Source organism: Mandrillus leucophaeus, unplaced genomic scaffold, assembly GCF_000951045.1.
Source record: "Mandrillus leucophaeus isolate KB7577 unplaced genomic scaffold, Mleu.le_1.0 Scaffold285, whole genome shotgun sequence".
Lineage (NCBI taxonomy): Eukaryota > Metazoa > Chordata > Mammalia > Primates > Cercopithecidae > Mandrillus > Mandrillus leucophaeus.
In genome coordinates, this window is record NW_012102976.1 from 3,455,560 (window position 1) to 3,468,517 (window position 12,958).

General features: G+C 37.7%; 1 long non-coding RNA gene across 1 annotated transcript in view; it reads left to right on the plus strand.

Moving 5' to 3' along the window:
• LOC105543547 overlaps positions 1-12,604 on the plus strand; it is a 50,250-nt gene extending 37,646 nt beyond the window's left edge. Inside the window, exons 4-6 of the long non-coding RNA XR_001006643.1 lie at positions 4,212-4,274; positions 5,524-5,870; positions 12,397-12,604. This is a non-coding gene — a long non-coding RNA (uncharacterized LOC105543547). The remainder of the gene's footprint in view (positions 1-4,211; positions 4,275-5,523; positions 5,871-12,396) is intronic.
• The last annotated feature ends 354 nt before the right edge of the window (positions 12,605-12,958 follow it).

Genomic DNA, 12,958 nt, shown 5'->3' on the forward strand with positions numbered 1-12,958 from the left:
ACTCCACCACCTCTGAGCCTCTGCATTTTCCTGGATAATTTTATATCTTTTTTAGAAATATAAAATGCAGCTATAGGAGTCTTTACAAGTCTAAAGAAAATTAGCTAATAATAGTATCCTTTTATGGCCCACAATTTATCTTGCTGAAAAAGGCAGTTACATTCTTAGAGTTGATTATTGCTTCACCTTAAATTTTCTAATTGTTTTAGATTTTTCACTTATTTTAGACATTTTCACTTTGCCCCCTAGAGTAAATTAAGACGAAAGGTAAATTAAAAGAGAGGAATTCAACACGAAGAGAATAAATAAACAAAACACAGATTGCAAAGCAGGAATGAAAACAAGGTCTCCGAGACCAATCTGTTAAAGGAATGCTACAAATGTGAAGTGTTTACTATTTTAAAACATTAATCATGTACTCACCCTGTTTATTTAGCTATCAATATTTTTCCTGTAACTCTGACTTGAAAATGTGTAAGCTGTTTAGAATTAGGACTCAAACTGAAGGCAAATGATATTTTGATTATTTATATTGCCTAGCTTGTCTTGAAACTTCAGAGTTGTAGTCTTTTCATTTCAATTTACACCTTTTTTAAAAACCATTAGTATTTTGTATAATGTGACATCTCAAGTAACTTTTATTGCCACCCACTGCCATACGCCCAAACCACAGCCATTAAAGATAGGGAGCCCAAGGCCTCCATCAATCTCATTCAGAAGATGGCTGCCATCTTGCTTTTACCTAGAATGCATGCCTCAACCCCAAAACACGCCATTGTAGGACTGGCCTGGTTATCAGAATTAGCAGTTCCAAGGGGCTGAAAGTTTTCCAAGTTCCTGGGAGCATTTTTTAGGCAGAGATAAATTATTTTTAATAAAAACTCATAATTTGGATCTGATAATGAAACAGCCACCAAAGCTTCTATATACTCATCATGAGCAGGAGACTCCCATCTGATCTCACAAAACTAAATGTCCTGTGAAAAAGAGAAACAGTTCACATAAGGTTGATTTACCATTTCTACCCATTGAGAAAGACACGAAAGCATTAGAATTTTCTCCTGGAACAAGGATAGGGAAAAATTCCCCCCCATTAGAGCACCTAAACAATGGCATACATAAGATCCCTCCAAATTGTATATTTCTCTTGAAAATTATTATTGCTGCTATAAATTTACCCATACAATACTCAAGTGTGCTAGAAAATGGTGGTATCTTTATTTTCTATGGCTGACTTAAAATTCCTAAAGTACCTCCATCCCATTTCTTCTTTTTAACAGATTAGCTTCCAATGAAAGCTGTTTCTTTCCCCATCCATCATTTTCCCTGATTGGTGTGGGGATATAGGCCCTCATGGCAGGTATCACTCTAGCTTTTGGCATGCCATCTGCTGCAGGGTCTCACATGGTGTTTGGGTGCTGGCTGAATCTACATGTTTCACATTCAATGTCCTGGGAACACCCAGCCTCTTGTGTTGGCAAGCCAGCCCATGCCTCGCCTGGCACTCTGCTTCAGCCTGTTTTAGAAAGCTCAGAAGACTAGCTCCTACCTCTGACCTTTCTTTCCACAGTCCCTGATAACCAGAAGCGCTGTCTTTTATTTCCCCTCTTGGTCAGGCCATGGGGACTTCCTCCTACTCTATGTTCATCATCCTCCCAAGAGTGATATTTGCCTTCTGCCTTTACCTATGCCACTGAGGGCAAGGTTGCTGTTGGGAAGGGAGAACAAATGAAAGCTTCATGAGTTTCACAGTTTCCAGTTTACATGCCCTTAGAGTTATGCAGAGGGCCCACTGTGGGCACAGTGGTTCCTAGGTGCTCCCAGTTTCTTCTTCTTTCTGGGTCCTTTACCACCTTACATCTTTCCATGGTAACTCCAACCTTGCCCTCTGAGTGCCCAGTGTCCTCCCAAGATGCTCACCTCCTTCAAATTAAACATTTCTGGAAAACTGGCTCATACATCCTCAATGTTTGACATGACTGTAGGTATCACCTCTCTTGGGGGAGTTACAAAGGACTAACACTTGAGCCAAAGCAATGAACCACCAAGGCTGTCATTTTGAGCATTACTGGTTAAAGAAGAGCACAGGGGCAGAAAAGGAGTTTTCCAGATTCCACTGGAATAATACCTTGTGGATAGGATGGCCTCCTGGGATTTCCATATTTATATGTTCTACCAGAGATGTATGCATACGCACATGGGTTGCATCCACACAGACACACACAGACGCTTTAAATTGAAATATCAAGACATATCAGCGTGAGATTAACAACCATAAGAGGACCTTGAAAACTAATAAATATTCTGTAAATATTTAGTGCTAATATGTTTCCACTTCTTTGACACAGACCTTCTTAAATAAAGTAATAATAAAGAATTACAGAAAAAATAATTAATTACAGAAATGACATAAACTAGCCCAAGCATATCTCAAATAACTGTGTTGGTTCCAGAGTCACCTAAAGAGCCAGCCTTTAACAAAGTGTTTTTATCTAGTGAGGGAAATGACCACAGGAATCTTGCTATGACCAGTCATTAAAAACAATGTCAATTCTCCTTTTCCTAAAGGATGTAATTTCATGCAAACCTAAATGTGTTAACAAAAGCTGAGTCTTCTATTGTGTTGTTTTTGTTTTACATTTATAGGCTATAAGAGTCTTGAATTAGTGGGTTTTTTTAGTTACTAAAACAATAATAATTGTTAGTATTTCTAATAATTTTTAAAGAATATGTGGTGCTTATTTTTATTTCACAATTTCCCTGGAATTTTTGACAAGATGAAACTTTCTGCAGGATTTGGTGGATGTGTTTCTCTTTGGCTTGGCAGCTCTGTTGATGCCTTGCATGAAAACATTTTGAGGTTTTGAGGAAGGAATCTAGATTTGCCTGGGTGTATCTTGATGGGCTTTGTGTCTAGATGTGTTCAGACAAACTTCAATGACATTTCATTCAATTTCTTACTTCCTGGAACGATCAACCATCTTTCAAAATTCAACTTGAAACTTCAGTCAAATTCCTTGCCTTCGTTGCCAAAATTGTCATGAATACCCATCAAAGTGCTGACAACCATGTTGTTCTAAAGTGAAAAAGTCTCCAGCCTTGGTTTTGGTTGGCTTTACTAAACAGATTTTTCTCCTTTAAGAAGGATCATTATCACATCACTACTCCTGTTTCCCTCCTTTACAGTCCAAAGCATGCCTTTGTGTTACGTAGCATTCCACAGGGTGGCTGCACATCTTGACACACAAGCATGCCACCATGTTTTTGGTACATCTCTGCCCATGCTTTAAGACCCTTCTCAGGCAATAGGGGACCTACACCTCACATAACTCACATAAAGAAAAATGCAAATGTAGGAACCCACCTCCCACAGTAAAGAGCAGCATCCTCTTCCAAGGAAGGCTGCTGGCCTACTGCCAAAGAAAGAGTTCATATTTTCTTGAGTTCAATTCATGTTGTCATTCAACTATCTTTTTAAATTAAAATTTTATATGATAATAATAGCTACTCTAATTGAGGGACCTACTGAGTGTTTTATTCCTCTGTTTTGTATCTTAGGTAAATGATCTCCAAATTTCAATAATTCTTTGATGTTATTTGTTATTATCTATTTTAGTAATTTCTAAGTTTTGAAATAAATGAATCGTAAAATAAATTTGTTTTAATTTTTTTAACTGTATTATTTATTTATTATTTGGGAGCATTCTCCATTTTTGAATAAATGTAGCCTTAGAGAAGTAAAGGAATTGGTCCAAGGTCATGAACCAGTAATGGTGCAGAGTAGAATTGGAACCCCAGGATTTCTAAGTCCCTGCCCACTGTTAGATTTTATATTTAACAACTTGGGGTACCAACTTTTATGCTCCCAGCCCACCTTGTACCCCAGTCACAGCAGTGGCAGCCAGTTTTGCACAGGTAGAGCCTGCAGTGCCTCCTGCAGCCATATGATATAGAGAGAGGTCCTCTGACACAGTGACAGGGGCCTGGTATTCACACATGGGAAGCTACAAGTGTTGGGAGTTCATTCTGTCACCACAAGAAGCTGATCGATAAAGGCTTTCTCCTCCCATTCTCTGGGACAATTCTGGAATCTGTCTGACAACTCCTTAGAAAGTGCCAGTGGGATCAAGCTCATTACCCATATCGATAGCCTGCTCAAAAATGCACCCTTGAATTGTTTCTGTCTTGCAGTCTCATCCGTTATTCCCTAGAACAACTTCTGAAAGAGAAAAAAGTCTTTGTCTCAGTTTCTGCTCTCCAGAGGTAACACAAAGGTAAAGTAAGTATACCACATCACACTCTAAAAGTAGCAGCAGAACATATCAAATGGGAATGGTTCATTTTGCTTTGAGAAAATTCTTTTATGGGGCTCTTTGGCTTTTCAAAGGCAAGACTTAGACTCTAATCTAGAAGAAAAACCATCAGCTATGGGAATCATGCAACAAGTTAAAATATAAGTGTTTTCTACATGCAGAGATGTTAAGAGATGTTATTGTGATATTAACCTAAGTAAAATAATCTACAAACTTCAACAGTCATCTGATATTACTTGTTTTATGGCCATTCTAAGGCCAGGCCTTGGGGAGGAGCTAAGTGTATAGATAGAAAAGCAAGGAGAAAGGAAAGGAGCCTCTGGCATGGGTGAGGGCATGGGCCCCAGAAAATCGCAGGAGACCTAGGTCTAAGGGGGAAATTGGCCAGAGGGCTCACCTGTGATGGAGCAGGACCAATAGACTTCATGACCAGCGTCTGCTCTAGAGCTGCGTGTGTTGCACAGCTCTCATTATCTCTGCAATCTTCAGTGAAGCTGCTTAACCTTGGAAACCTAATGTGACTCCTGTGACAACCTGGGGAACAGAAGAAGAGTCTGTGTCTGTGCTTGGGGAAGAAGGAGGAGCCATAGCCTATAGAATTGTTACCTGGAAGGCCAGTGGAAATAATAGAGCAGTCTGGGGGTAGTACAGCCTGGAAGAAGACTGGACAGACAATGAATGGAACACCTAAGAACCTACCAGGAATCCACAAAACAATCCAGTGGCAGAGTTTCCTATAGTTACACAGGAAATAGATTTGAACAGTTCTATTTAAATACTCAAGATAGAAATAAGAGAACTTGAGAACATTTTGCTAACACATACAAATATGGAGTTAAAGAAATGGGCAGGGAGTATGTTATTTGTACATTTCATATACAGCCCTGAATATTCCTAAAATATTTGTTAGGTATCCATTATGTGTCAGATACTATTCTAGGCACTGGGGGGAAAAGTGGTGAATAAAACAGAAAAAATTTTTAAAAATTCTAGGGAGGGGAGACAGAAAAACATACTAAAACATAGAGCCCGTTGGAGGGAGCTAGGAGTGCTGAGGAAGCAGAGCAATTGGAAATGTTGACACTATTTCTATCTTTCTTGAGAAAGAGCAGGTTTTGTGAACTTAACCTGTTTTATGCATCCAGAGTGTATTAGTTGTTGAAATAAATTTCGGGTAATGACTCAAATCATTTTATGTTTTCTATGGCAGAGGTAAGGAACCCAGTGAAAAAGACAGAGAAAAGTATGGACAAAAAACAGATCCTAAACCTGTTTTGTTTTGTTTTATTTTTGGTAGTAGTTGTTTATTTTTGAAAACATTCAAACCCCCCGTATTGGTGGCTGTTATTATGAGATAAATAAACTGAGAAACAACAAGACAATTTGGTCTCTACAATTTGTTTAGTTTTGACTAAATATTTGCCTTGGAAGAAGTATGTGTACAATATTCATTTTAAAAGATACAACAGTCACCTCGTTACTTGGAGTTTTACTTGAGGCTTGAATGAGACTGAAACCACCTGGACACGACTAGAAGATACATCAAGGAACAGAAAGGTAGGTCCATTCTGTCCTTGACACTTCATTTTAATTTAATCACTTTGCATTGAGGCTTTGCCACCCCCCCAGGAGACTGGAGATTTTCTATTGCCTAATACTGGAAAATAGGTTTATGAGATATATTAGAAAATGCTGATGATGTCTTATAAGCTTGCCCGTTTGAGTCATTTGCTCTGTTCTGTTGTACCATCCCTGTCCAGTGCCTTTGGCTATTTCTCAGGAGCTGTGGCCCATCTCACCTTCTACCTTAGCTGCTGTAGATTTCATTCATTGAAAAATATGTTAGTGCCCCCTAATGAAGTAATAGATTAAGGTAGCCTTCATGCATTGCTGCCAAAATCATTCGGTGTAACGTTGATGGGAGATTTTATGGTGGGTGGTTATATGGTTTCACTGCATCCCCGCCCAAATCTCATCTTGAGTTGTAGTTTCCATAATCCCTGCACGGGAGTGATTAGGTGGAGATAATTGAATCATGGGAGCAGTTTCCCCCATCCTGCTCTCATGATAGTGAGTGAGTTCTCATGAAATCTGACGGTTTTATAAGGGGCTTCCCCCTTCTCTGGGCACTCATTCTCCTGCCGCCCTATGAAGAAGTGCCTTCTGCCATGATTATAAGTTTCCTGAGGCCTCCCCAGCCATGTGGAACTGTGAGTCAATTAAACCTCTTTTCTTTATAAATTACCCAGTCTTAGGAATTCCTTCATAGCAATGTGAGAATGGACTAATACAGGTGACTAATACATCACCTGGGAAGCTACCCACTGATTAACCCAATATTATGTGCTTTGGATATTATGCAATAGCAAGGACACGGCACCACTCATGGAGTCTTACTGACAATAAATTTGAATCAATCTAATCAAGTCTCTAGATCTAACTAGTGTGCAAGAAATACAGGAAATAGAGAAACAAGTTAAGCCATACTATGAGGTAGTGATTAACTAAATCCACTCCTCATAATAAAAATAACAGAGTACTCAAGTTAAAAGTGGAGGAGGGAGGCACTTATAGAATAAAAGAAAGTTAAGAGAAATAATAATCAAATGCAATCATGTCATATGATACACAGAGTTCAGCCAAACTGGACATTTTAGTCATTGAAGTGGCCACAAATCTGTATGTCCAAGCAACATTTCTCACCATAGTTTCTCTCCAGAAGACAAGTCATATCTAGTTCTATTTAGGATTCTGCTTCCTCTCCTTTTATGATCTCTTAGCTAAAATCCTGACTGTCACTGGGTGATGACTTAATCTTTGTTATTAAAACACCTCTTGTGACTAATAAAATAAGCATGGGCAATAGCATACTTCAACGCTTCAATCTTGGAGAAAATGCTGTAGAACTGGCTTGGTAATACGGTTTCCAAGGAAATTCAAAAATGGCTCATAGTATTTTCAAAACTTGGCAACCAAATAAGGGCTTTGAAGGTTTTAACTCACGCATCCACACCCACACTGTAACTCATTTCAGCCCCCACATCCAGAGACTCAGCTTTTGGTTGGCATCTGAAACTTGACTTATCACCAAACCGCATGCCCAAGAGGGTACATGTTAGAGATTGGTATTAAATAATTAGCCATCAGACCTTGAGTAGTGCCATTTTGTCTTTCTGCATATGGATTTGATCACTCCCTACTCAAACCTAAGAAACTTGAAATAGTAGTGATATTTCATACAAATTATACTTGGAGGATAGCTGCATTCAGCCCACAATTTCTAAGTTGCCTGAGACAGAAATGTGTCAGCAAAGAGTCTAATGCATAGCTTAAAATGATTGATTCAAGACTAAATCAGCAACGCTAATTTCTTGCAATGCTAGTTACATATGGTTGCATTAATATTCCCTTCTCAGAAATCCAGCTGAGAATCATTATTTAATGAAAGGCTTACAAATTGCATCCTATTTAACATCTTTCATTGCAGATTCTTTTGTAGAAATGCAGAAAACATGCAAGTGACCATGTAAATTCTGTTGCATTTGCAATGTGCTGGGTAATTTTCTTGATGTATACATAAAATATATATGTCTATATGTGTGTAATGCATTTATATGCATATATTTTATATGTATACCTATATACAATATGATGCCTATACATTACATATTACACAATTACATATAATATATAATAGTTTATATAGAATATATTATATATATGTCAAGAGATCATTCCGATTGGTGATTTCTAAATTAATGGATTTAAAGGGCAGATTAAAAGAGAGAGATTAGAATTTGAGTTTTCATTATCTAACTACCCTAGGTTTGAACACTAGCTACATCATTCATTAAATGCATGTCCTTAACCAATTTTAATCTCTACTCTTTAGTTTCCTCATCTTTAAAATAACAATAATAATATCTACTTCCCAGAGTGTTGCTATAAAGATGAAATGAAAACAAATCAAGTAAAGTATCTCACACAGGACAAGAGCTCAATAAACATTAGCTCTGTTTCTAATGTAAAAGCAACAAAAAGAAGATTTATGGCTTGTTACAGAATAAATTGCAGTGTTTATGAATTTGTAGTTATTGAAGAGTTCAGCCTAAGTAGGGAGATGAACCAAAGACCTGTGGATAGTCTGGAGACAGACTGGAAAGGAAAAAAGTTTATAAAGGCATTCATGTTTAAGCAATAAATATGTTAGAGTTTTTCTTTAAGGCCAAGATAAACTACCTGATTTCAATTATATGTGTATATATAGTCATATAATACGTGGTTTTTATATAAAGTAATATATATTATTTTTGCTACTTTGATAATAATGTTAACTAAATAGCAAGTTTTCAGGTAGAACATTATTATTTAATAACTTCATATTTCTTACACTTGAAAAATTAACATGACACATGGTGGGGAACAACACACACCAGGGTGGAGGGTGAGGGGAGGGAGAGTATCATAAAGCATAGCTAATGGATGCTGGGCTTAATACTTTGGTGATGGGTTGATCTGTGCAGCAAACCACCATAGCACACGTTTGTCTATATAACAAACCTGCACATCCAGCACATATACCCCTGAACTTAAAAGTTGGAAAGTATATATATTTGATTAAATATATGTTAAATATATGATTTCATTATTTCAGGAAGGTATATATAAACATATATATGGTTATAAACATATATATGTCAAACATATATATAATGAACTTGGCTTTTCTCTCACCAAAAAAACAGACACAAAAAATTTTGCATTTTGCACAAGCAGAATCATGAACTTAACTATTTGGGGGTAAACATTTTTCAAAGTAGTCACTGAAATGGATAGTGGAAGGCCAATAAACCCTCTGGAAAGAATGTGAGGAGACAAAGGCCCCACATACTCCATCAAGAAAGTAATTATCAATTTCTCTGTAAAGTTTCTAAAGGGAACCATCACCAGAGAAATTTCATAGAGTAGAATCCTTATTAGTACAAAAGTTGTGGCTATCTTGACACTTGGCCACTTCATTAATTACTGTGATTCAATTAAGGCAGTTTTTTAAAGATAAGAGGAGAGTTGACTGATTTTTTCCAATGAATTAATTAATTTTTGTTTGGCATAAATATTCTTATATTATTTTTTAAATTATTTAACAACATCAATAACAGTCATAGCTTTATTTGTTTTATAGAATGCTTCCCCATAGGTTATATTCTTAACTACCACAGTGGCATTTGAGCTACATATTGTAGACTTAATTTGTAAAAAATTGAGGCTGAGAGATCACACGACTCCTCCAGATTTTCACAGTGCATAAATAGCAACTCCAGAGATGTCCCCACACAAGCATCTCCTTTCTGCAGAATTGTCTGGGTGTTTGAGGCATGCATTCTTCATAAGTTAGGTATTTTAAAATCAGAAGTGAGTCAATGACAGACTTTCTTTCTTTAAAAAGGAAAAAAATAGTGGTTTATAATATTTTAAATTAGGAGTAATTAAAATGTCCCACAGAAAGCCCTGTGCTGATTCTAACTTCCACTTAGTGAAACTGAAATAATCTAACTCCAGAGGAAGCTTCAAGCAATTGAAAGAAGCCATGAGCCTCCCATTTAAACCAGGAGCTCAGTGTCCATCTCTGATGTCAGAAATTTGAAGAACATTCATATTTTCCATTTGCTTTATCAATAGCTACCTCAATGTTTGTAAACTATCCATCACAATAGTGCCTAAGTAATTAGACAGAGGTGCTCTGGCACTGTGTTACTTAAGCATTATTTCCATGCAGCACAGTAAGCCCTACCATGTGTTATTATTTTGATGGGCTTCTCACCACTTAAATGACGAAAGAGAAAAATTACAATTTCCTCTAAATTCATTTGTAGATACTTGCACAAATAATATTTGGCTATGGTCATCATAGTGAACACTGGCTGTATGTCAACTAAATCCTTGGAGATAATTTCAGTTCAATTGATGGTCCTAGTTAATTTCCCATAGGCAATTGTGAGAACTCTCTTCTTCCAAGTTTGTTGGTTTGTTTGCTTGTTGGTTTGATTTAGTGTTGGAAATCCCTTGCAAATTTACTTATTTTATCGGTTCTTTTTTTTATTGCATTATCTATGGTCTACATTAAAAGAAAAAAAAAATCCTAGGTGGTCTTAAACCATTGTAATTAAGTTTGGAGACTGGCTCTTTGCATATTCACCAGATAAGAAAAAAATGTGTGAAATTTGGGAGATGTTTAATCTAGGGCAGGGGTTGGAAAATTAAAAATAAGCACCAACAAATTGCTTTATAAATAATGTTATAGTGGATCATAGCCCTGTTCATTCATTTACATATCACCTATGTTCACTTTCACTCTTTGATGGCAGCGTCAAGTAGTTGTGACAGAGGCTACGTAGGGCAAAAAAAAACTTAAAAGATTTTCTAACTGGCTCTTTAAGAAAAGGTTTACAGACCCTTGAGCTAGAGGGAACTTTGGCTCCTGGCAGTAGTTTAAGATATATATATATATTTTTTTTAACAAGCTTGTTTTAGCTGGTCTTCTTTTAGCTAGGAATCCAACATTTCGTCTCATCCCAGGACTTGTAATTGATGATGACAGTGATGTCCATGAGGCACTGGAAAGCCTTGAAGCACCTTCTGAATCAGCAAAGATTAAATCTCATTCACTATGGGTCTCTGTTGTCCAGATTCATAGCCTTAAAATTGAAAGGGGCCTTCAGCATCATCTTTCACAAAAAAAGTGGAAATCTTTTCCACTATATGCCTTACATGTGGGCTTTCAGTCTCTAATTATAGACCCAGTGGAAGCAGGTGAACAACTTCTCATAGTATCCATACTATTTGTGGCAGCTCTCGCTCTTTTACTATTGATTGGATTGTTTTCCCCCACACTGAGTTAATATTTCTTTCCTTGCCACTCATTTGCCCTATTATAATATTTTGACTGTTAGTAAATTATAAATGATATATCAGAATATCTGTACTTTTTTGTTGTTGTTGTCAGAGTCTCACTCTGTCGCCCAGGCTGGAGAGCAGTGGTGTGATTTCGGCTCACTACAACCTCCATCTCCTGGGTTCAAGTGATTCTCCCACCTCAGCCTCCCGAGTAGCTGGGGTTACAGGCACGTGCCACCATGTCTGGCCTAATTTTTGTATTTTTAGTAGAGACCAGATTTCACCATGTTGGCCAGGCTGGTCGCGAACTTCTGGACTCCAGTGATCTGCCTTCCTCGGCCTCCCAAAATGCTAGGAGGACTGAGCCACCACACCCGGCCTGTACTTTTTATTAACAAGAATATTAATTAAGCAGAGCATTCCATCCTTCCACTCTGCTTTATAGTAGATAATGTTGTTCTTGAGTAACAGATGCAGGTTTTGGAATCAGAGAGATTTGTGTTCAACTTCCAATTTCCCCACTAAAAAATGGTTTGGCCATAGAAAATTGCTTTAACTTCTCTGAACATTGATTTCTTCATTTGCTAAACAGAGAAAAAAAGCCTGAGAATCTGAAAGAAGGTACATAGGATCCAACATGGTGCCTGACATTAAGAAGCTATTAGTAGTAGTAGGAAGTAGCAGGCGTTTTAAATGTACCATGTGCAAATGTGCAAGTGCCAGAGCATTCCAAGCCCCAAACATAAAGCAGAGGCAGCATTTGGAGCATTTTAGGAACTAAAGATTATGCTAAATTTAAGACTTTATTTGAAAAGACTAACATTATCTCATATATGTCATAAACATTCCAGGGCAAGAATTAATCTATCTTGTTCTCTGTATGCCACGGTGCAAAACTGGGAGCTTGGTGCTTACTTTTAGCTCATGAAGATCCCCAAGGAGTAAGCGGTGTAAATATTAGACATTCTAAATGTACACAAAGGGATATTTCAAGAAGCGCACTCACCTTTTCAATTCAGATAAAAATAAATTATGGAAATAAAGAAAATGGTTAACCCATCAAGGGCCAGATTATGAGAGTATCTGTTTCTGTTATCTGGAATTACTGTGTTTTATGAAATCCAGCCATGTCTGTAGTGTCTGATTTTAATACGGCAATTCTCTCCTATTCTTGGTTCTTCTGTTTTAGGCAACATATTGAATCTCTTGGGAGAAACTCATCCTGTATCTGCTCGATTGAAAACATGAGGGTGCACATTCCAAGCTGCATATGCTCAGGTCCGAGTTTCCAAGGAAACAAGGGAATGCTCATCTATCTACAAAACTGAACTGATGAATCACTTTCAGCTTGTTACAAATCTTGATTCTGAATCAAACTCCAGTGTGCAGTCTAAAAATTGTCACTGTCTTGTCATTTCTGCCGAGCAAACCCCTGATGCTATGAGGCTGGCAGTTGGGCAGGGATTCCCTGAGTTGTGCACTCTAATTTTTTCCTCTGCGCTGTTAGTGAAATACTGTCATTGAGAACCAGCTCCACATTGCACCTATGTGAGAAGGCCTTGGTTTCCATTAGTAAAGTCAGACAGGGCTATGTGCATTTGGGATGCCCTGGTCAACCATATGGGAGGAAGCACAACGGTCCTCCCAGCTCTCACAGTGGCCACCAGCTCTCAGGCTCACAAACTAGGCAAAGTGAAGAGCAGCAGGACGACCTACTTCCCAACTTTCATAGGCATTCAAATCCTAGTGGG